Consider the following 21704-nt stretch of genomic DNA (forward strand, 5'->3'; position numbering starts at 1 on the left):
CTGACTTGAGCCAGGGAATCTGGTAGACTGAAACCTTTGTATCCCAGTGACCTACTCAGGATGCTGGGATCGAGACAAACTATCAAACCTGCTAGGCTATTGGAGTATTTATTAGTTATTAATGATTTCTGGAGTCATTTTTCCACATAGGTAAACATGCACAAGAAAGCAACGAAAAATATATTTAGGAGACTTTGATATTGATTAATACCCTGATCTAGTGCAAAATTATATAAACATATGTTAAATGAAAAATTAAAAGAACACAAATATAAATTTAAAAAATGACAACCTATCAGACCGTGTTTAAATAGTGTTCAGTGATCAAAGCACTGAGTGATTGAGCCAGTTTATGGTTAAAAAAACCTCCTTCTCTAGCTGAATCTTTCTTAGCACCCATATGGGATTTTCAGATAGCCCTTGACACACATTCACTTGATATAAATTTGTTAGGTCGAGTAATTTATTACTCAAAACTATTGTGTTGAAACCAACTCTTAAAACAAAGGTCTTAGGGAGTCTGATTATGCACAGTGCATGTGCCCGTGCACGCGCTTTTCTCCCGAGCCTCGGCATCACACTTCAAAGGAATTCCTTCCGCTCCTTATCTCCTCAGGCACTTGGCGTCTACGTGTGTCTCCCAGGCTCCTCACAGTGCCATACGTCCTCAGGGCATCACACTTCTAACGTGAGCGACCATCTGCTCCTTGGAATACTGGCATGGTTGCCCAGTGCTGCCTGATGTTCTTCAAAGGCAGCTTGTAAACCGAGCTGCCCTCTGCCTTTGCATTCTGAACTCTTTCTTGGATTTCACACACAGTCCATAGCGCTTCCTTCTACCTTTCACCAGGCACACACACACACCACTAGCCATCTGTGCACGCTTTCACCAGGCGCACACACACACACACACACACACACACACACACACACACACACACACACACACCACCAGCCATCAGTGCACGCATTCACCAGGCATACACACCACCGGCTGTCAGTGCACGCTTTCACCAGGCACACACACACACACACACCACCAGCCATCAGCGCACGCATTCACCAGGCATACACACCATCGGCCGTCAGTGCACGTTTTCACCAGGTACACACACACACCACCAGCCATCAGTGCACGCTTTCACCAGGCATACACACCACCGGCCCTCAGTGCACACTCTCACCAGGCACAGACACACACCACCGCCGTCAGTGCACGGTTTCACCAGGCACACACACACACCACCAGCCATCAGTGCACGCTTTCAGCAGGCATACACACCACCGGTCGTCAGTGCACGCTTTCACCAGGCACACACACACACCACCAGCCATCAGTGCACACTTTCACCAGGCATACACACCACCGGTCGTCAGTGCACGCTTTCACCAGGCACACACACACACCACCAGCCATCAGTGCACGCTTTCACCAGGCATGCACACCACCGGCCATCAGTGCACACTCTCACCAGGCATAGACACCATCAGTCATCACATCAGTGCACGCTTTCTCTGGGCACAAACACCACCAGCCGTCAGTACACGCTTCCACCAGGCACACACACACCACCAAACGGCAGTGCACGCTTTCACCAGGCACACACACCCCCAGCCGTCAGTGCACGCTTTCACCAGGCACACACCACCAGCTGTCAGTGCACGCTTTCACCAGAGACACACACTACCAGCCATCAGAGCACGCTTCCACCAGGCACACACACCACCAGCCGGACAGGCACACACCACCAGCCATCATTACATGCTTTCAACAGGCACACACACACCACCAGCCATCAGTGCATGCTTTCACCACAGGCATACACACCACTGGCCGTCAGTGCACACTTTCACCGGGCACAGACCCCATCGGTCGTCAGTGCACGCTTTCACCAGGCCTACACACCACCGGCCGTCAGTGCACGCTTTCACCAGGCACACACACACACCACCCGCCATCAGTGCACGCTTTCACCAGGCATACACACCACCGGCCCTCAGTGCACACTCTCACCAGGCACAGACACCATCAGCCATCAGTGCACACATTCACCAGGCATACACACCACCGGCCGTCAGTGCACGCTTTCGCCAGGCACACCCACCCACACACACCACCAGCCATCAGTGCACGCTTTCACCAGGCATACATACCACCGGCCGTCAGTGCACGCTTTCACCAGGCACACACACACACCACCAGCTATCATTGCACGCTTTCACCAGGCATACTCACCACCGGCCATCAGTGCACACTCTCACCAGGCACAGACACCATCAGTCATCAGTGCACGTTTTCACCAGGCACACACACCGCCAGCCATCGGTGCACGCTTTCACCAGGCACACACCACCAGCCGTCAGTGCACGCTTCCACCAGGCACACACACCACCAGCCGGCCAGGCCCACACACACCACCAGCCGTCAGTGCAGGCTTTCACCAAGCACACACACCACCAGCCATCAGTGCACCATTTCTACAGGCACACATACCACCAGCCATCAGTGCACACATCAATTGTTAACGCATCCACAATTAACTATTGTAGCAATCGCAGTATGGCACACTTTACTTTTAAACATATTCATCTAAAGCGCAGCATGCCACCATTCCCTCACACTCGGCACCCTCACACACTCTGCAATGGAACATACACTCCAAATAACACTCAGTGCCACATAGTTACGCGCCACATAATTACACTGCACTCAATACAACACACACTCCACACAATACCACTCAGTGCCACATAATTATATGCTACATAATTACACTGCACTCAATGCAACATACACTCCAAATTCCACTCAGAGCCACATAATTAAACACCGCATAATTACACTCTACTGAATGCAACACACACTCCACACAATACCACTCAGTGCCACATAATTATATGCTACATAATTACTCTGGGCTCAACGCAACATACACTCCAAATACCTCTGTGTCACATAGTTATATGCAACATAATTACACTGCACACAATGCAACATACACTCCAAATACCACTCAGTGCCACATAATTATACACCACATAATTACACTCTACTGAATACAACATACACTCCACACAATACCACTCAGTGCCACATAATTGTATGCTACATAATTACACTGCACTCAACGCAACATACACTCCAAATACCACTCAGTGCCACATAATTACACGCCACATATTTACACTGCACTCAATGCAACTACACTCCAAATACCACTCAGTGCCACATAATTACACTGCACTCAATGCAATATACACTCCAAATAACACTCAGTGCCACATAGTTACGCGCCACATAATTACACTGCACTCAATGCAACATACACTCCAAATACCACTCAGTACCACATAATTATACGCCACATAATTACACTCTACTGAATGCAACACACAATCCACACAATACCACTCAGTGCCACATAATTATACGCTACATAATTACACTGCACTCAATGCAACATACACTCCAAATTCCACTCAGAGCCACATAATTACACACCACATAATTACACTGCACTCAATGCAACGTACATTCCAAATACCACTCAGTGCCACATAATTACACGCCACATAATTACAATTCACTCAATGCAACAGACACTCCACACAATACCACTCAGTGCCACATAATTATATGCTGCATAATTACACTGGGCTCAACGCAACATACACTCCAAATACCACTCAGTGCCACATAATTACACGCCACATAATTACACTGCACTGAATGCAGCATACACTCCAAATACCACTCAGTGCCACATAATTAAATTCCACATATTTACTCTGCACTCAATGCAACGTACATTCCAAATACCACTCAGTGCCACATAATTACACGCCACATAATTACAATTCACTCAATGCAACAGACACTCCACACAATACCACTCAGTGCCACATAATTATATGCTTCATAATTACACTGCGCTCAACGCAACATACACTCCAAATACCACTCAGTGCCACATAATTACACGCCACATAATTACACTGCACTCAATACAACATACACTCCAAATAACACTCAGTGCCACATAATTACACAGCACTCAATGCAGCATACACTCCAAATACCACTCAGTGCCACTTAATTACACGCCACATAATTACACTGCACTTAATGCCACATACACTCCAAATACCGCTCAGTGCCACATAATTACACGCCACATAATTACACTGCACTCAATGCAACATACACTCCAAATACCACTCAGTGCCGCATAATTACACAGCACTCAATGCAACATACACTCCAAATACCACTCAGTGCCACATAATTACACGCCACAATTACAATGCACTCAATGCAACATACACTCCAAATACCACTCAGTGCCACATAGTTATATGCAGAAAGGTATAGGTGCCTTCAAGGGGATTTGTTTAACAAAATATAATTAAACGTGATTCAACTAACTCTTTAGGACAAGTCAATGGTCCTTTCAAGAATAAGGACCATTGACCTGTCCTAAAGAGTTAGTTGAATCACGTTTAATTATATTTTGTTAAACAAATCCCCTTGAAGGCACCTATAACTTTCTACTTACTCACCCAAGCCCTCAAGGGTATTTTGGGTTGCTCACTGTTCCTTAATCACATAGTTATATGCAACATACACTCCAAATACCACTCAGTGCCACATAATTACACACCACATAATTACACTCTACTGAATGCAAAACACTCCACACAATACCACATAATTACACACCACATAATTACACTCTACTGAATGCAACACACACTCCCCATATTACCACTCAGTGCCACATAATTACACGCTACATAATTACACTGCACTCATACACTCCAAATACCACTCAGTGCCACATAATTACACAGCACACAATTACACTCTACTGAATACAATATACACTCCCCATAAAATCTGGCTCCCCTAAAGACCCTTTGCGGCCCGCACAATCCAGAGAATCTGCCTCACTCTGCCTTCCCCCGATCTGTAAGCTCATCAATCTGTCCCTGTCATCGGGTTCTGTTCCCGGTGCCTGGAAACAGGCTCAGGTAATCCCTATTTAAAAAAAACCTGCTCTTGACCCTAAAAAAGCTGAAAATTACCGTCCCATCTCTCTCCTCCCGTGGGCTGCTAAACTGACCGAGGCCCATGTTAATACCATCTTAGCCAACCATCTCCATTCTGCGAATATTTTACATCCCTCGCAGAATGGTTTCAGGCCCGGTCACAGCACCGAGACTGCGCTCCTGTACATGGCCGAACATCTTCGCATGTTGGTGGATTCAGGTCACACGGCGGCACTAGTGCTCCTTGATCTAAGTGCTGCCTTTGACACTGTCTCCCACGACATCTTACTCCAACGTCTGGTTGAGGCCGGGGTGGACAATCTGGCTCTTGAATGGTTCAGATCTTTTTTATCTGATCGCTCCTTCAGGGTCACCACCCCCCCTTTCGAATCTAAACCTCATGCGATTGCCCAGGGAGTTCCACAAGGATCGGCTCTTAGCCCCACTTTATTCAACCTTTATGTTCAACCGCTAGCTGATGTCGCCATGCGTGGGAACCTCTCCATCGTGTCCTACGCAGACGACACGCAGCTGGCGGTTGCTATTAGTGGGGCCTCCGATCTTGAGGCAGCTAAGTTCCGTGAGGGACTCATATCCGTGGCCCACTGGATGAATGATAATTTCCTGCAACTGAACGCCAAGAAAACAGAGGTGCTCATTGTGGGGAAACAAACTCATTTATGGGGCGATAACTGGTGGCCGTCTGAGCTCGGTCCGACTCCTATCCCCGTTGCTGAAGTTAAAAACCTTGGGGTCTGGTTTGACTCCCAACTGAGCTTTTCCACCCATACTAAAAAGACTGCTGCATCTTGTTTTGGGATTCTGCGTCAGCTTCGGTCCACCTTTAAATACTTCGACGCTCCCACCGACAGCTCATTGTGCAAGCCATGATCTTGTCAAAACTTGATTATGCTAGCTCTCTTTTTCTTGGAGTCAATCAGGCTGAACTATCCCGTATCCAACGCGTCCAAAACGCTGCCGCCAGGGCTCTGGTTGGCCTACCCAAATTCTGCTCAGCTAGGAAAACCATCTACAATCTCCACTGGCTGCCGGTGGCCCAGAGAATTATGTTTAAATCACTGACTCTGACTTTTAAAATTCTCAAACTCTCATCCCCTCAGATTCTGGAGCCTCTCATTCTCCCCTATGTTCCAGCACGCTCTTTGAGGTCCTCTGCCCTCCATCTAGCCATAGTCCCCCGCTTTAAGAGATCCAGGATTGGCGGACGCTCCTTCCGAGTTCTTGCCGCCAAACTGTGGAATTCCCTGCCCGCCCACATCCGTGCCATCGATGGGCTCCTTGCTTTCAGGAAGGCTGTCAAAACCTTTCTCTTCCCCCCTGCTCCTTAGTTCTGTTGTGTTGTGTCTCTCCCCCTTGTCCGGCTTTTCTGTTCTGTACCAGCGCCAGGACGCCCCTTTGCTGGGGCATCTGTGCGCTCTACAAATCCGGATAACATAACATAACATAACATAACATAACATATTATCACTCAGTGCCATATAATTACATGCCTCATACCTACACTCTACTCAATGCAACATAAATACACTTTATCTGGCTATCTATCTATCACCCTTATATCTGTCTTATCTCTCTATCACCCTCACTCTATCTATCTATCGCACTCACTCTATCTATCTATCGCATCACCACAGCATCACTCAGCACCACCAGAGCATCACTCAGGGGTACCACAACATCGCTATGCGCTACCACAGCATCACTGAACGCCACAGCATCACTTGTCGCCACCACATCACTCCGCGCCACCAAAGTATCAATCTTTGCAACCATTCAACAACTGGTTCAAATATGTTCTCTCAATGTTTCAAGCTTCATTACAAATGTCACAAAAATATGTTAATAGTTCACTTCTGTTCTTGGATTTTCATCACAATAAAATACAATGAACATAATCTTCACAAAAGTTATTTACAAAAGATATTGCCATTATATATTACAATAACTTTTAAGTATTAATTATTTAAAAAGTTAAAGCCATTTTTATTTGTAATATCGATACATCTAAGTCACGTAAATACAACACATATTGCATTACAAATGCTATAGGTGTCACATTTGCGAAAGTTAAAAATATTGGCATTGTAAATGACAAAGCTATTCAATTCACTATTTTCCAAACCAACACATAAATAAAAAAATTGTCATTTACAATACCAATAGCTCAAACTTTTTTTTTATATGTTACTGTGCTTTGAGAAAGTCATAGCCTGGCTCTGTTTTGGTGTTCTGACCTGCGAAAAGCGCACTTAAAAATAAGCTTTGACAGACTGGCATGCAACTTGCTCGAGATTCCTGGCTAAATCTGGAAATTTTCTGCATTATAATCCTTTTGCATCAGGCTTAACTACTCTTCTATTAAGACAAGGGCAGACCTCTTGACTAGTAATGTAAAATTCAAGTATTGGCATACAAATTCTGTTGCACATTAATTCACACCTCCATAAATAATACGTAAGCATTTGGGGCCCTAAAAGCCTATCATAAAACATAGCAGTATATGATCAACATGTGAAAGTAGTTGTAGGAAAGTGCCCCTTTTTGACCGGGTCACCACCACTTTTTGCCTGGTAAATGATGTGGTTTTGCCAGAAAGTGCACTGGGTTCCTGCTGACCAGGTCTCCAGTGCCAGAGCTCTTTCCCAAAACTGTACAATTGTTCCCCCAATTGGCAAAACATATAGTGCACTCTAAGTCTCTCGGAAATGGTACCCTGATACCTAGGCACTGAGGTACTAAAAAGATCTCTACGGGCTGCAGCACAAATTGTGCCACTCTCAGGGACCCTTCACCAAACACATTCAAGACTGCCATTGCAGGATGCATGTCTTGGTGCAGACAAAAGTAAAAAAACATGTCACACATCCCTGTGTGCCATGTTTCCTACCAATGCATGCGATACGTGTCACACGTACAGCAGGCCTGACAGCCATAAGGCAGGGTGCTTAGTACTAATTGTGAGGGCATACCTACATGAGCAGATATGCCCCTATGCTGGTCAGTCCCATTACTGCCAGTACAAGTAACCAGGGAAGCTATTGAAGAACATGTGCTGGACACTGTTGAAAACGAGTTCCCCAGCTACATGATGACTTCACCGAAAATAGGGATGTTTGGTATCAAACATCTTGTATTGGTAAACCCACACTGATGCAAGGATTTACCAATACGTGCACTCAGAGGGTGCCTTAGAGGTGCCCCCAGAAAACCTACCAGCCTCTGGTGTCCTTGCTGACTGGTTTCTGCCAGCCTGCCACCCAAGATGTTTTGCTGAGTTTGTAGGGTGAGAGCCTTTTGCTCTCAGGACACCCAGAACAAAAGCCTGTCTTGGAAGAGGGGGTAACGCCCTTTCCCGCTGGATTATCCGCTGATTAGTCTTCCTTAGTCTCAAAGGGCTGCCGCCTTTGAAATTCACATCTGGTCCCCCCTCACAGTAGAGGAAGCCAACCCCTTTGTCCAGGACACCCTTGGCACCTGGACAGGTGGGCAAATTAGCTAGTCAGGTAGGTGTGCCACTTCCAGGCTAGTACCACCCCTAAGGTGGGCTACTGTGAGGTGGGCGTGATTTTTTAGAAGTAGCCGTCTTTGTGATTGCATACTTAAAAATTCTGGGACAGGGTTATGCCAACTTCACACAGGAGGATGCAGGCAGTCCTTTCAGGTTTTGAAATCACACAGCTGCAGGACAAGTCGTCTTTGTGCCGTTTTCAACGAGCGATACAGACAGACCAGCAGGGTTGGCACCAGGTCGGCGGCTGTTCTCTCTTCTCAGTTTTTGCAGCTCTTCAGTGAACTCTCTTCTTAGGTAGGCAGGATCTGCTTCTCTGGTGCTAGGGACTCTCATAAATACCGAAATATGGTGTATTAGGGGGTGTAGGGTAGTAGCCAATGGGCTACTGTCCAGTAGTGGGTCACTACACCCATAAATTGTATTATTGTAATGTAATTGCAATTATATAGCGCTTACTATCCCTGATGAGGCATCAAAGCGCCTTTTTGGCGAATAGCACGCTTCCCCAGAACCCATAAAAGATTATTGGTGAATTCGTACAGTGAAATATGAAAGTGTTTTGAGTGGCGGATTTGTTAGTCAGTTATTTGGATTGAGAACAATAGTGAAGGGATAGAAGAGGGAAAAAAGGTTTGCATTTATATACTTAACTGAACGATTTTCTTCTGATGCCTAACATATATAAAGATATTTGCTATTTTGATAAATAGGTGTGAATCTCCTACTTGAGTTGAGTGTCTCATTTGTTGGGCATTGTATGTATTTACAGATGTCTTGCACGCTTAAGGCTGCTCGACCACTCCACCCCTTAACAGAGTACTTTGGGATTGCATAGCAAGCCCTGCCCACTCATAAGAAAATTCCTGGCCTCTTTACACTGTATATCATCTTACTGATATAGCATATAAAGAGCCAGCTTTCAACGGTATGTATGGTAGAGACTTCTAGCTGCAGATTACGTACCTTAAAATATTCCCTAGACTTCAGAGTGGATCCGTAAACCTTTGAAGAGCAGTACCCCTGCGCGCTGGTAAGTGGTGTCGTCCGCACCATAAGTGAAGTGCAGTGTCCTTACATAGGCACAACCCCAGCACACTCACATTAGTTCTTATCCTTCCGCTCCAGTCAAAGCAGATTCGGATACAGCTACCCCCAGTCACTTTTTGACTGACCTTTTTGTGACTTTGTCGAAGATTTTTTAAGACTTTGTCTCCTGACTTGTTGGATGGGCACCAGAAAAGCAGGTTTTAAACCTTGAGGTGTCTGTCACCCCAGATGTCAGTGACCAACCTTCATTTGGTTTGCCTCGTGTGTGTTGAGCGAGACCATGGCGAAAAACATGGTAGGATTGCCGTGCCAGGCATGTTAAGGCACTGACGGAGCGGTCCCTCAAGCTCCCCATCGCCCAACATTGAACGACTTCACAGCGCTCCAGATCTTGGTCATGAAGAAGGTATTGAGGTCATTTGCAAAGTCGAACTCTGGGATCGTCGTCCCGCTCCAAGTCATGAGGAAAGTCCCACAAGAAAAAGAAGTTGTCAAAGAGATCTTGAACTTCTCCGTTCAAGTATTCGGACGAGTCGTGAGGCCGTCTGTACACGAGGCTCAGCTCGGAGCTGGCACTTCGTTGCCGAGGAAGCTGTTACCACAGACTACGTGGTCCGGGTAGCAAGAAGTAGGTCCAGTCCAAAACCCAATGCCCACCCCCTTACAGTCGCAGCCTCCAAACCCCTTTAGTTTGCCCTTTGACCATCATGAGTATCCAGCGGGGTCCAGGATATGCCATCACCTGCAATACTGGAGGTCCAACTGCTAGGTTTTGCAGCGCATAAAAAGGGGCTACTCCTTCCCCATTGTGACCACCCCCCCACTTAAGGCAAACTGACTGAAGATCACACCGCCTTGCCCCATTAGGAGTGCTAACTCTTGGCCAAGGGTGCGGGTGCCCGCATCAGAAGTAGGTTGTGGCTGCTATTCCTGCTGCTTTCAGGTGCCCAAGAAGGACAGAGGCCTTTGTCCTATCCTAGGCCTGCACCTTCTCAACCACTTCCAGAAAAAGGAGAAATTACAGATGATCATGCAAGTTCTCTCTATCCTAGACTCGGGAAACTAGATCGTTGCGTTGGACTTGCAGGACGCCTATTTCTACATCCCTGTCCTTCCTGCCCACAGACTTTATCTGCAGTTCACGGTGGGCCAGGAGCACTTGTTTTGCTGTGTTACCCTTTGGCCTTACCAGCCCCCTTTGGATGTTCAGGAAAGTGATGGCATTGGTTGCAGCTCACCTGTGAAGGTCAGGGGTTCCAGCCTTTCCCTACCTCGAGGATTGGCTGGTGAAGACTGGTTCGGCCCAGGAAGTCGAATGCCGCCTCCAAGACTACAGCGAACCTTCTGCACTTGATGGGCTTTACTATCAACATGCCGAAGTTGCACTTGACTCCCTCTCAGGTGCTCCCTTTGATCTGAGCTGTGCTGGACACAGTGCTGTTTCGGGCTTATCCTCCCAGGAAGTCCAGGATATTGAGGCTGTGATTCCGATGTTTCAGCCTTTTTCCTGGATTTGGGTGAGAATGACCCTGCGGTTGTTGGGCCTCATGGCGTCCTGCATCCTGCTTGTAACAAATGCCAGCTGGCATATGCAGGCTCGGCAATATGATCTAAAGTCCCTTTGGGCACAGCATAAGGCAGAGGTCTTCAAACTTATGTAGGTTGAGACCCCCTAGCTGATTTTTTTTAGATGTTGGGCCCCCCCACCACCTGACAGAAATTTCTGGGCTCGACCGCCACGCGCACATTCCGGGCATATTCAGCGAATAACATTCAATACAATAAGAGTGTTTAGTAAACTGCAGGTTTGTGAGTGGGTGGGTGTGGTGAAATGACAGAGGCTTATTACACAGCTCAAAACACCACTTTCCAAGATAAAATGTGTGCAAATAGTTTTTACTAGGATGCTTTGTTTTACATATGACATGGATTGATAATAACGCCACCAACATAAATGTGACGGGTGTGCCTGTTTTTCAGAGACTGTCAATCTGTGGATGGATTTTTGCTACTGCCATCCTCAGGTTGTGCTTCACATCCAGTCTTGAACGAACTTAATCTTTAATACCGCAAGTGCAAGTGTAAAATCGTTTGCAGCTAATATTCAGAGATAGTGATGTGTTTTCACTGTTGTAACAAAGCAGCAGCCCACTAATTTTACAGTGAATAATATCTGTTATATCCTCCAATAAACTCCAAAGAGTTTCTGAATTTTGCTTAAATCGACAAAAAGCACATGGTAACTGGGCAAAGTCCGCGCTAACACATCTGATGTACAGAGTGGGACGAAGCGGTCTGATTTAATGGTTTTCACACATACATATGTGCATTTACAGCCCGCAGATGATGTAGACTCGATATTAAATGACAACCTTCCACCTACGTGCAATCCATACCATGAAAATAAAGGGACAGAATCAGGCGAATTAGGCGCCTTTAGATGCTTCTTGAAATAGTTACACAACAAGCCAGAAACATCTGCTTGGAATGGCTTAAATGTGAATTTTTATACAGAACATGAAATGATACCGGTCTCCTTGATTCCCTGCCTGCCACTGCTCAACACTTAACAAGGAAGCAGTTTATATACCACAATTATGACTATAAAATCCATTCAATTCATTATATAAATTTGTTACAGGAACCGGACATCCTTTATCTGCACTACTACAAATCTGTCCAAAAAGCTTGTCGGATAAGTAATAATTGCTTTGCATGAGTCAAGTCAAGTCAATCAATTTATATAGCGCGCTACATACCCAGAGGGTCTCAAGGCGCTTGAAGAAGGGTGGGGAATTACTTGTCAAATATCCACGTTTTAAGTTGCTTTCTGAACGCTAGGTGGTTCTGAGTAAGGCGAAGGTGAGTGGGGAGTGAGTTCCAGGTTTTAGCTGCCAGGTAGGAGAAGGATCTACCTCCCATGGTGGTTTTGTTGATGCGAGGTACAGTGGCAAGGGCTTGGTTGGAGGATCGTAGCTGGCGGGAGGGGGTGTAGAAGGACAGTCATGTGTTGAGGCATTCGGGTCCGATTTCGTAGAGTGCTTTGTGTGCGTGGGTTAGGAGCCGGAAAGTAATCCTCTTATTGACGGGGAGCCAGTGGAGGTTTTTCAGGTGACCAGAGATGTGTTCTTTACGCGGGATGTCTAATCTGAGCCTGGCTGAAGCGTTCTGGATGCGTTGGAGTTTTTTCTGGAGTTTTGCGGTGGTACCGGCGTAGAGGGTGTTTCCGTAGTCCAGTCTGCTCGTGACCAGAGCGTGGGTGACCGTTTTTCTAGTTTCGGTGGGGATCCAACGAAATGTTTTTTTGAGCATGCGAAGAATGTTGAAGCAAGATGAAGAAACGTCGTTGACTTGTCTGTTCATCGAGAGTGAGGAATCCAGGATGACGCCCAGGTTCCGTGCGTGGTCCGTCGGGATGGGTGCTTTTCCAAGGGCCTCTGGCCACCAAGAGTCATCCCAGGCGGAGGGGGAGGTGCCTAGGATGAGGACTTCTGTTTTGTCCGAGTTTAGTTTCAGACGGCTGTGCTTCATCCATTCGGCTACTTCTTTCATTCCTTCATGCAGGTTGGTTTTGGCAGTGTTAGGGTCTCTGGTGAGTGATAGGATCAGTTGAGTGTCATTGGCGTAGGAGATGATATTGAGGTTGTGTTGGCGTGCGATGACCGCGAGGGGGCTCATGTATACGTTGAAGAGGGTGGGGCTAAGTGAAGATCCTTGTGGCACGCCGCAAATGACTTCAGTGGCCTCTGACTTGAATGGTGGCAGACGGACTCTCTGGGTTCTTCCGGTGAGGAACGAGGTGATCCATTCCAGTGCTTTTCCTTGGATTCCGACGTTTCTGAGGCGTTGTAAAAGGGTGCTGTGACAGACCGTGTCGAAGGCTGCGGAGAGGTCGAGGAGGATGAGGGCGACTGTGTCTCCATTGTCCAGTAGAGTTCGAATGTCGTCAGTTGCTGCGATGAGGGCGGTTTCAGTGCTGTGCTTGGCTCGGAAGCCGGATTGTGAGGAGTCGAGGGATTTGTTGGTTTCGAGGAATGCGGCGAGCTGGTTGTTGACCGCTTTCTCGATGACTTTGGCCGGGAATGGAAGGAGTGAGATAGGGCGGTAGTTTTTGAGTTCGGTGGGGTCAGCTGTGGGTTTCTTCAGGAGGGCGCTGAGTTCTGCATGTTTCCAGCTATCCGGGAAGGTTGCGGAGTTGAGGGAGCAGTTGATGACGTCTCGGAGGTGCGGTGCTATAATGGAGTCTGCTTTGTTAAAGATGTGGTGAGGGCATGGGTCTGTGGGGGATCCTGAGTGGATAGAGTTCATCAGACGGATGGTGTCCTCAGTGGATATTGGCTTCCAGTCATTTAGGATGTTCAAGGGGGGTGGGGGTCCTGCAGAGGGTTGGGTGGGTTGGTCTTCGGGTCGGTTATTGAAGCTGTTGTGGATGTCTGCAATTTTGTTGTAGAAGAATGAGGCTAGGGAGTCGCAGAGGGCTTGAGATGGGGTGATGTCGTTGGAGTTGGCTGAGGGGTTGGTAAATTCCTTGACGATGTTGAATAATTCCTTGCTGTTGTGGGCGTTATTATCTAGTCGGTCTTTGAATGCGGCTTTCTTGGCATTCCGGATCAGTTGGTGGTGTATGCGGGTGGCGTTTTTGAAGGCGTCCTTGGTGCTGGTGGTTGGGTCTTTTTTCCAGGCCTTCTCAAGGGAGCGACAGAGTTTCTTGGATTTCTTAAGATCATCGTTGAACCAGGAGGTCTTCTTGCTGCCTAGTTTGATTTGTCGTTTTTTCAGTGGTGCTAGGATGTCGGCGCTGTTGGATAACCATTGGGTGAGGTTGGTGGCTGCTTGGTCGGGGTTTGAGGAGTGGGCTGGGGGGTTTTGAAGAAGCGATGAGGAGATCTGGTCGATGGTGATTTTGTTCCAGTTTCTTTGCAGAGTGGGTTGAGGGTGGTTGTTGGATGTGGGCTTGTTGTAGGTAAAGTGAATGCAGCTGTGGTCAGTCCAAAGGAGAGCTGTGGTGTGGCTGAAGGAGACATGTTTGCTGGAGGTGAAGATAGGGTCGAGTGTGTGACCTGCGATGTGGGTGGGGGTAGTGACAAGTTGTTTAAGTCCGAGGTTGGCGAGGTTGTCCAAAAGGGTGGTGGTGTTGCGGTCGTTGTTCTTTTCAAGGTGAAAGTTGAGGTCTCCCAAAAGGATGTACTCCTCGGAGGGGAGCGCGTGTGGAGTGATGAAGTCCGTGATGTCTTCACTAAATTGTGCGCGGGGTCCTGGTGGCCTGTAAAGGAGGGTGCCTCTGAGTGTGGTCTTGGGGTCGATGTGGATCTGGAAGTGAAGGTGTTCAGTGTTGGTGAGATTGACGTCTGAGCTGGTTGAGATGCGGATGGATTTCTTATGGACGATAGCGATGCCTCCTCCTGTGTGGCCGGTACGGTCCTTGCGAATGATCTTATAGCCTTCCGGGATGGCAATGGTGATGTCTGGGGCTGATGTGGCGTTCATCCATGTTTCTGTTAGGAAGGCGACGTCCGGAGAGATGGTGTCTAGTAAATTCCAGAGGTCGATGGCGTGCCTGTGGACCGAGCGGGTGTTGAGCAGGACACATTGTAGGTGGTTGGGGTCGGATATCTGTTGTGTGTTCATAGATGAGGTGTTGTTCTTGGTGCCGTCGAACTTGCAGGAGTTGCAAGAGAAGGGTCCATGGGTGTGTCCAGGAGCGGCTTGGACGCAGTTGGGGGAACTGCCGGGGTTAAGGACTAGGAGGGTGGAGGCATCGTAAGTAATGCGGGAGGGGTGGGCATTACGAGGACCAGGGGGTCTGGCGCTGGGCGCGGTCCAGGCGCGGACGGGCGTAAACGGGCTTACCTTTGGCGCACCTTCGGCGCGACTGGGGCGCGATTGCTGCGCGCGGGAGCATCTGTCATGTATGGATGGTGGAGGGGGTGGGGGCGAGGCAGGGTCAGCTGGGAGGCGGGCGCGGGGTGGAGCTACGGTCAGGGAATCAACACAAACAACAAAATGGCTGCAACTACGGAGATATCGAAACTAGCCTGGGGGATGAACAGAAGGCACAACCGGGCACAAAGTGAAGCGCCAATCTATAAACAAAGCGCAGGCTTGGCAGTACAGCACAAATATTTCACAACGCACAGTGCACAAAATTATGACGAGCTAAGCAGGCAGCGGCTGCACAGAATTGAATTTACAAGTATGACGAGCTAAGCAGGCAGCGGCAGTGATGCGGGGGAGAAGGTTGCGCTGGGGGTATAGTTGTGAAGCGCTACGATACCAAGAAACAGCTTGTGGACTCTCTCAGGTCACGGAGTCAGAAAGCCTTGCGAGGGTGGGGGAGCGACCTCTTCCGACCAGGGAACAATATTCCCACTTAAAACAAACACGCCCTCGAAGTATGAACTACTTTGAACCATCCACATCCCACCCTCACTGTGTAACACTTAAACTCCAAGCAGGCAACTACCGCACGCACATACACGATTCTTCGCACCATATGCTGGCAGCCGAGCCTTACTTCTCTCAAATCAAAAAGACCGACAAGAAGAGCTAATTGCAACTATGTATTTGCAAGGAAGCAACATTCCAATAGGAATAGAGCACACAAATATTTGACAATTATGTCCACTGTTAGGCAGATGTTCAATGCATGTTTTAAAATGTTTATTCAAGTTAATTAAACTGCTTAAAGGGCCCCTTTCAGAATTGGGAGATTTTAAATATAAGCAGCACAGTTTCATGATAGTTGGCTTGTTTTGTTAGGCACAGGGAGATTGTGATTTGCCCAGAATCACAGGATGTTCAGCTTCATTGCCGAGACTCGAACTCTGGAAACTTTGTCTCCATTCTGGGAAGAGCTAACTCTCCCAGGAGGGGGTTAATTAATGGAGCTGAAATGCTTCAGCTGCAGTGGGAGGCGAGTGGTCTCCACTGCTAAAACCGAAAGCATGTCTGTACTCCGTGCCTCCCACTGCAGCTGAAGCTGTCAGCTCTGTGAATTAACCCCCTCCTGGGAGAGTTAACATGACAAAAGAACGGGCACCTCCGGCCCCATCGATCTCACCTCCCTCCCCTTAGACATACCAGAATCCTACAAGAGACTTGCACAGACGGAGCGACGCAGGGAACAAAGGTCAAATTGAAGTGGACTGCGCGCCCCCCCCTGGGAAGGAGTCGCGCCCCACCAGGGGGGCGCGCACCACAGATTGAAGAACACTGGCATAAGGGAATCTCTCCGACATGTTCCAGATCTCGAAGGGAACTACGAAAGATAGTAGTGGCTAACAAATTGCGATTGGGTCAGTGGCAACCCCACCTTCCTTTCCCAACCAGAGCTCACTGTGTTGACTGATGCTTCACTCATGGGCTGAGGCAGCCATATAGGAGAATTGGAGAATGGAGGATTCTGGCTGCCAGTGGAATCCAGACTCCAAATCAATCTACTGGAGCTTCGGTGATGCTTTTGGCATTGAACGCCTTTCTTCCTTCAGGGGGAGGCTAGAGCAGGTGTTAATTGACGTCACCACCGCCATGTGGTGCTGCAACATGAAAGGCGGGTGGTGTCTTGGACCCTTTGTCAAGAGGCTTTGCGCATTTGAACAAAGCTGGAACACCAGGGGATTTCCCTAGTGTTTCAACACTTTGCGGGCTCTCTGAACATTAGAGCGGGAAAACCCATCAGTCGGAGTCTAGCATATCACAAATGGCATCTCTACTTGGAGGTGATGCAAGGTCTCTTTCAAGGGTGGGAAGAACCTTAGTTAGATCTGTTTGCCCCTGCCAAGAACAAGCAATGTCAGAAGTTTTGCGTGCTAGATTTCCAAAGGCTGCTCTCGCACATGGATGCTTTTTGTCTGGAGTGGAGCTTCAGCCTCCTGTACGCCTTTCTGACAAAACCACTCCTGCCCGGAGTTCTCGAGAAGATCAAGAACATGTCCTTCTTGTGGACCCCAATGGGGCACGGAGAGTCTGATATCCAGACCTGTTGAGCATGAGCATTGGTCCTCTGATCAGGCTGCCTCTTCGGGAGGATCTTCTGTCGCAGCAGCAGGGCAGGGTCAATACACTGAACCTGAACACGCTTTGTTTTCATGCTTGGAGATTGAGTTACAACAGTTGACAGCTTTTGACCTTCCACCTGAAGTCTGCAATGTTATCCTGGTAGACAGGTGCCCCTCCATCGAAATGGTGTATGCCTGCTGTTAGAGTAAGTTTGTGGCATGGTGTGTAGATAAGCATGGTGACATTCTATCTACTCCCGTTTCTTAGGTTCTCTTATTTATTCTTTCTTTGGCACAGCAAGCCTCTGCTCTGGGCTTGTTAAGAGGGTACCATTCAGCAATTTCAGCATTTCTGCAGGTTGCCAGATCATCCATCCCTTTCCAAATCCCTTGTTGCACATATGTGATTAAAAGGCTTCCAACACATTTTCCCACCAGATCCTTTTATTATGCCTCAGTGGGACCTAAATCAGATTCTTACTTTTTTGATGTGTGCACCATTTGAGCTGCACCACAATTGCCCACTCAGACTTCTCACCATCAAAACAGCCTTCCTAATTATTATTTTTTGAGTTTTATAGAGCTCATAGCTAAAAGGGTTTCCCAGCGCTAATCCACCTCGTAGTACATGAAGCAAAATAAACACCGCACATATAATTCAGAACAGCTAGGTCTTTAACAGCTTACGAAACACTGAAAGAGAACAATATTATCTCAGTGGGAGGTGTGAGGGGGTGTGCGTTGCACAACTTGGGACCCAGGTAGGAGAAGGCCTGCCAGAGGTTTTTCTTATTCTGGGGGCTGAAGAAAGATTGGAAATACCAGAGCGAATAGGATGATTGGCTTGTACGGCAATAACAAAGATCTGAGATAATTAGGACCAGTGTTTGACATCAATTTATGCATATAACAAAAGGCTATAAAATTAATTTGTTTATCAATTAGTAGCCAGTGAAGATCATGAAGTCTGGCCGTCGAAGTATTTTTCAGGAAGGTGGGGGGGGGGGGGGGGGGGTTGGGGGGTGTTGAAGAAGTCTCGCGGCCTCACCTGAAGCTGCTTAAGTTAAGCCTTGAGGTTCCCAAAAAGAGGATGTTGTCGTCGTCCAGCCTGGAGATAATCGAATCACTGTTCTTTGGGCAGAGACAGGAGGGCATCCAAGTAGGTAGACGCAGCCTTGGTGATCTGGTGGTTCATTGAGAGCTTGTTTTCAAGGCTGAAACCAAGATTCTTAACAACGGTTACCGGAATTGGAGATGCACCAAGAATCTTAGGCCTCAAATGGGACCCCCAGAGATGAGGTTGGTTGCCCACTAAAAGAACCTCAGTCTTATCCCCATAAATTCGAGGTAGTTGGAGTTCATCCAAGATGTTACTTTCCTGAGGCAGATATTGAAAGCGTCAGTACTGCGATTCTCCTGAGGTGAGAGGGAGACAACAATCTGGTTGTCATCAGAATATAAAAAGACAGTAAGACCGTGGCTCTCCACTATATCCGCAGGTGACCGTACATAGATAATAAAAAGGGTTGACTAAAACAGTAGAGCCTGAGGAACTCCAGATCAAAGTGGGTAAGACCTGAAAGGAGCTGTCCTGCAGGAATGAGCTTAACCAGGTCAAGGCCTTGCCATGCACACCCATCTCATCTAGTCTTTGGATGAGCGTGTTCTAGTTTACTGTGTCAAATGCGGCACTAAAATTTAGAAGAATCACAATAGCTATACCGCCTTTATCTAATTGATACTAGATGTTCTGTGACGCCAAGTAGGGCTGACTCTGTGCTGTAGCCGGCTCTGGCGAAAACATCTGCTTGAAGGGTCGGTGAGCTCGCTCTCTACGCATCCTCCATACCTCACTTTATTCTGCGAACTAGGGAAACCTTTTTTACCAAAAGTAGTTCCCCCTTTTTATGTAGGCCAATCCAGCACTATGCCTACCTTTTACGCTCCACCTCACCCTTCTAAAAAAGAGGAGACACACCACTGACTAAACCCAAAAAGAGTGTTGTCGCTCTAGGTTGATTGCACTTCTGAGTTCCGGATGAACTATCAACTCTTCTTTGGGTCTGGGTTTGGCATCCAAATCTGCTGCACACTGGCCAAAAGTGAAACTATGTGTTTCCAGCTGTTCTTTGTCACATAATCTTCATGCCTTCACTGTTAATAAAGTGTCAATGGTGTAGAAGCAACATATTTAAGAATGGTTCCTTTGCACTCTACATTCTCTTTTCAGGGCTAGCACACTGCTAGCACACTGTTGGGAAATGATAGGGAATAGCAGGTTTTTTAAAGGTATGGTTACATAAGGTGTTCTGCCTACCATTTTAACTCTTAATGGCATACAATTTGTTTTAAGTACAGGTACACGTTTTTAATAAATGTGGCATTAAGTATTTGCTAACCATTATATTGGCTATAGAGTAAGGGTATGGTTGAGAGATTCAACAGCATTTTAGTAGAGTGTGTTTAGAGTTGTGCAGGAGCAGGTTGGATATAGACAAAGCTGAGGTGAAAATGTTGAGAAGATGAAGGATGACTCTGGATGTTGCCACTGGGAAAACCCCTTTTGAATTGATGAGTGCAAGGAAGGTATGCTCCAACTTAAGCCACGTGTGGATAGTCTTCCAGAAAATGGTAGAATGATTCCAATACACAGTCTGATTGTAAAACAGATTTGACTAGGAACCACTAAAGACTGTATGTAGATATCATGATTGGTGTGATGGGTACAGGTTGACATTTCGTTTTCAACAATTTTCTTTTTTTACTAAACTATTTTAATTACTTTTTGAAAACCTGAAACAAGTGATTTCTGCCATGATATAGCTAGTCACAGTAGTTATAGTTAAAATTAAAGAGCACATTCTCCTGCCCCTGCTGTAGCTCAACTGGTCACATCACATTGCTTCTTCTTCCTTGGTGATCTGTGGGAAGGCTCCCACCTCTACAATTACTTCATTACCAGATTCACTCTACCCTGCAATACCCATATGTCTGGATCCTTGGTCCCCTGTCATTCCCAATTCAATCCGTAGTAATCCATCCACCTCCTCTCAAATCTTATTAAACTTCCTTGGATATCTCTGGCTGGCATAGACCACTCTTTTTGCTTCCATTTACGTGTCCATACCAGAGTTCCACAGCTTTTTGGGAGGATGCTGTGACAATCCCAACATCTTGGCGATGTCCCTTTTTGCTACAATGAAGCCCAGTCTGCAAGACAACAGGTTGAAGCTAATCAAGTTAACCTCACAGCGTATTTCCACTAGGATGTACTGTGGTGTGATTGGAATAGTCGTGCTTCGCACTATTTCTAACTTATTCACAATTGTGGCCCAGTATTTAGCAGGGGAGGGGGGGCGGGAATTCCCACATTGTGTCTAAAAAAGTGCCTTCAGTTACCTTACTTTTAAAACCTACAGGGCTGCGGACCCGATCCATTTTAAACAGCCAGCTTCTATTGTAGTGTATTCTGTGGAGGATCTTAAGTTGCACTAGCCTCAGCCTGGGCTTTATGGCGACCTCTCTGGGGGGCATTAGTGCCGCAACCCAATAACTATCTTACTTCGGACCTACAGCCCTTTTCCCTTGTTGTCCGGATTTTCAGCACTTTGTCAAGTGTGCAACTACCTTGGTTTGAAGCTTTTCATTGAGTAGCTTGGTTTCTATAGGGCTGTGGTCTCTTGGGGTAATTGTCCAATCTATGTCTTCTGCTCTAAAGGCATGCTGCAATTGCTTGTCTTTGTATTTTAGTGAGGGGTACGCATAGGGAGGAGGCAGCTCCAACCCATGAGAGGGAGCGAAGAGCAGCTGTTCAGAAGTGGGAAGTTGGGAGGAGTTGTTCTGGAAGGCACAGGAGATTAAGTGCCCATCTATACAGCCACTCACACATCTATACAGCCACTCACACACCCATACAGCCACTCACACACCCATACCGCCACTCACACACCCATACCGCCACTCACACACCCATACCGCCACTCACACACCCATACCGCCACTCACACACCCATACCGCCACTCACACACCCATACCGCCACTCACACACCCATACCGCCACTCACACACCCATACCGCC

General features: G+C 47.3%; 1 protein-coding gene across 2 annotated transcripts in view; it reads left to right on the forward strand.

Annotated features, from left to right (window-relative positions):
- The window catches only part of RPN2 (ribophorin II), a 205515-nt gene that overhangs the window by 45490 nt on the left and 138321 nt on the right, over positions 1-21704 (forward strand). The gene's annotated exons all lie outside the window — the stretch shown is intronic.

Source organism: Lissotriton vulgaris, chromosome 7, assembly GCF_964263255.1.
Source record: "Lissotriton vulgaris chromosome 7, aLisVul1.2, whole genome shotgun sequence".
Taxonomy (NCBI): Eukaryota; Metazoa; Chordata; class Amphibia; order Caudata; family Salamandridae; genus Lissotriton; species Lissotriton vulgaris.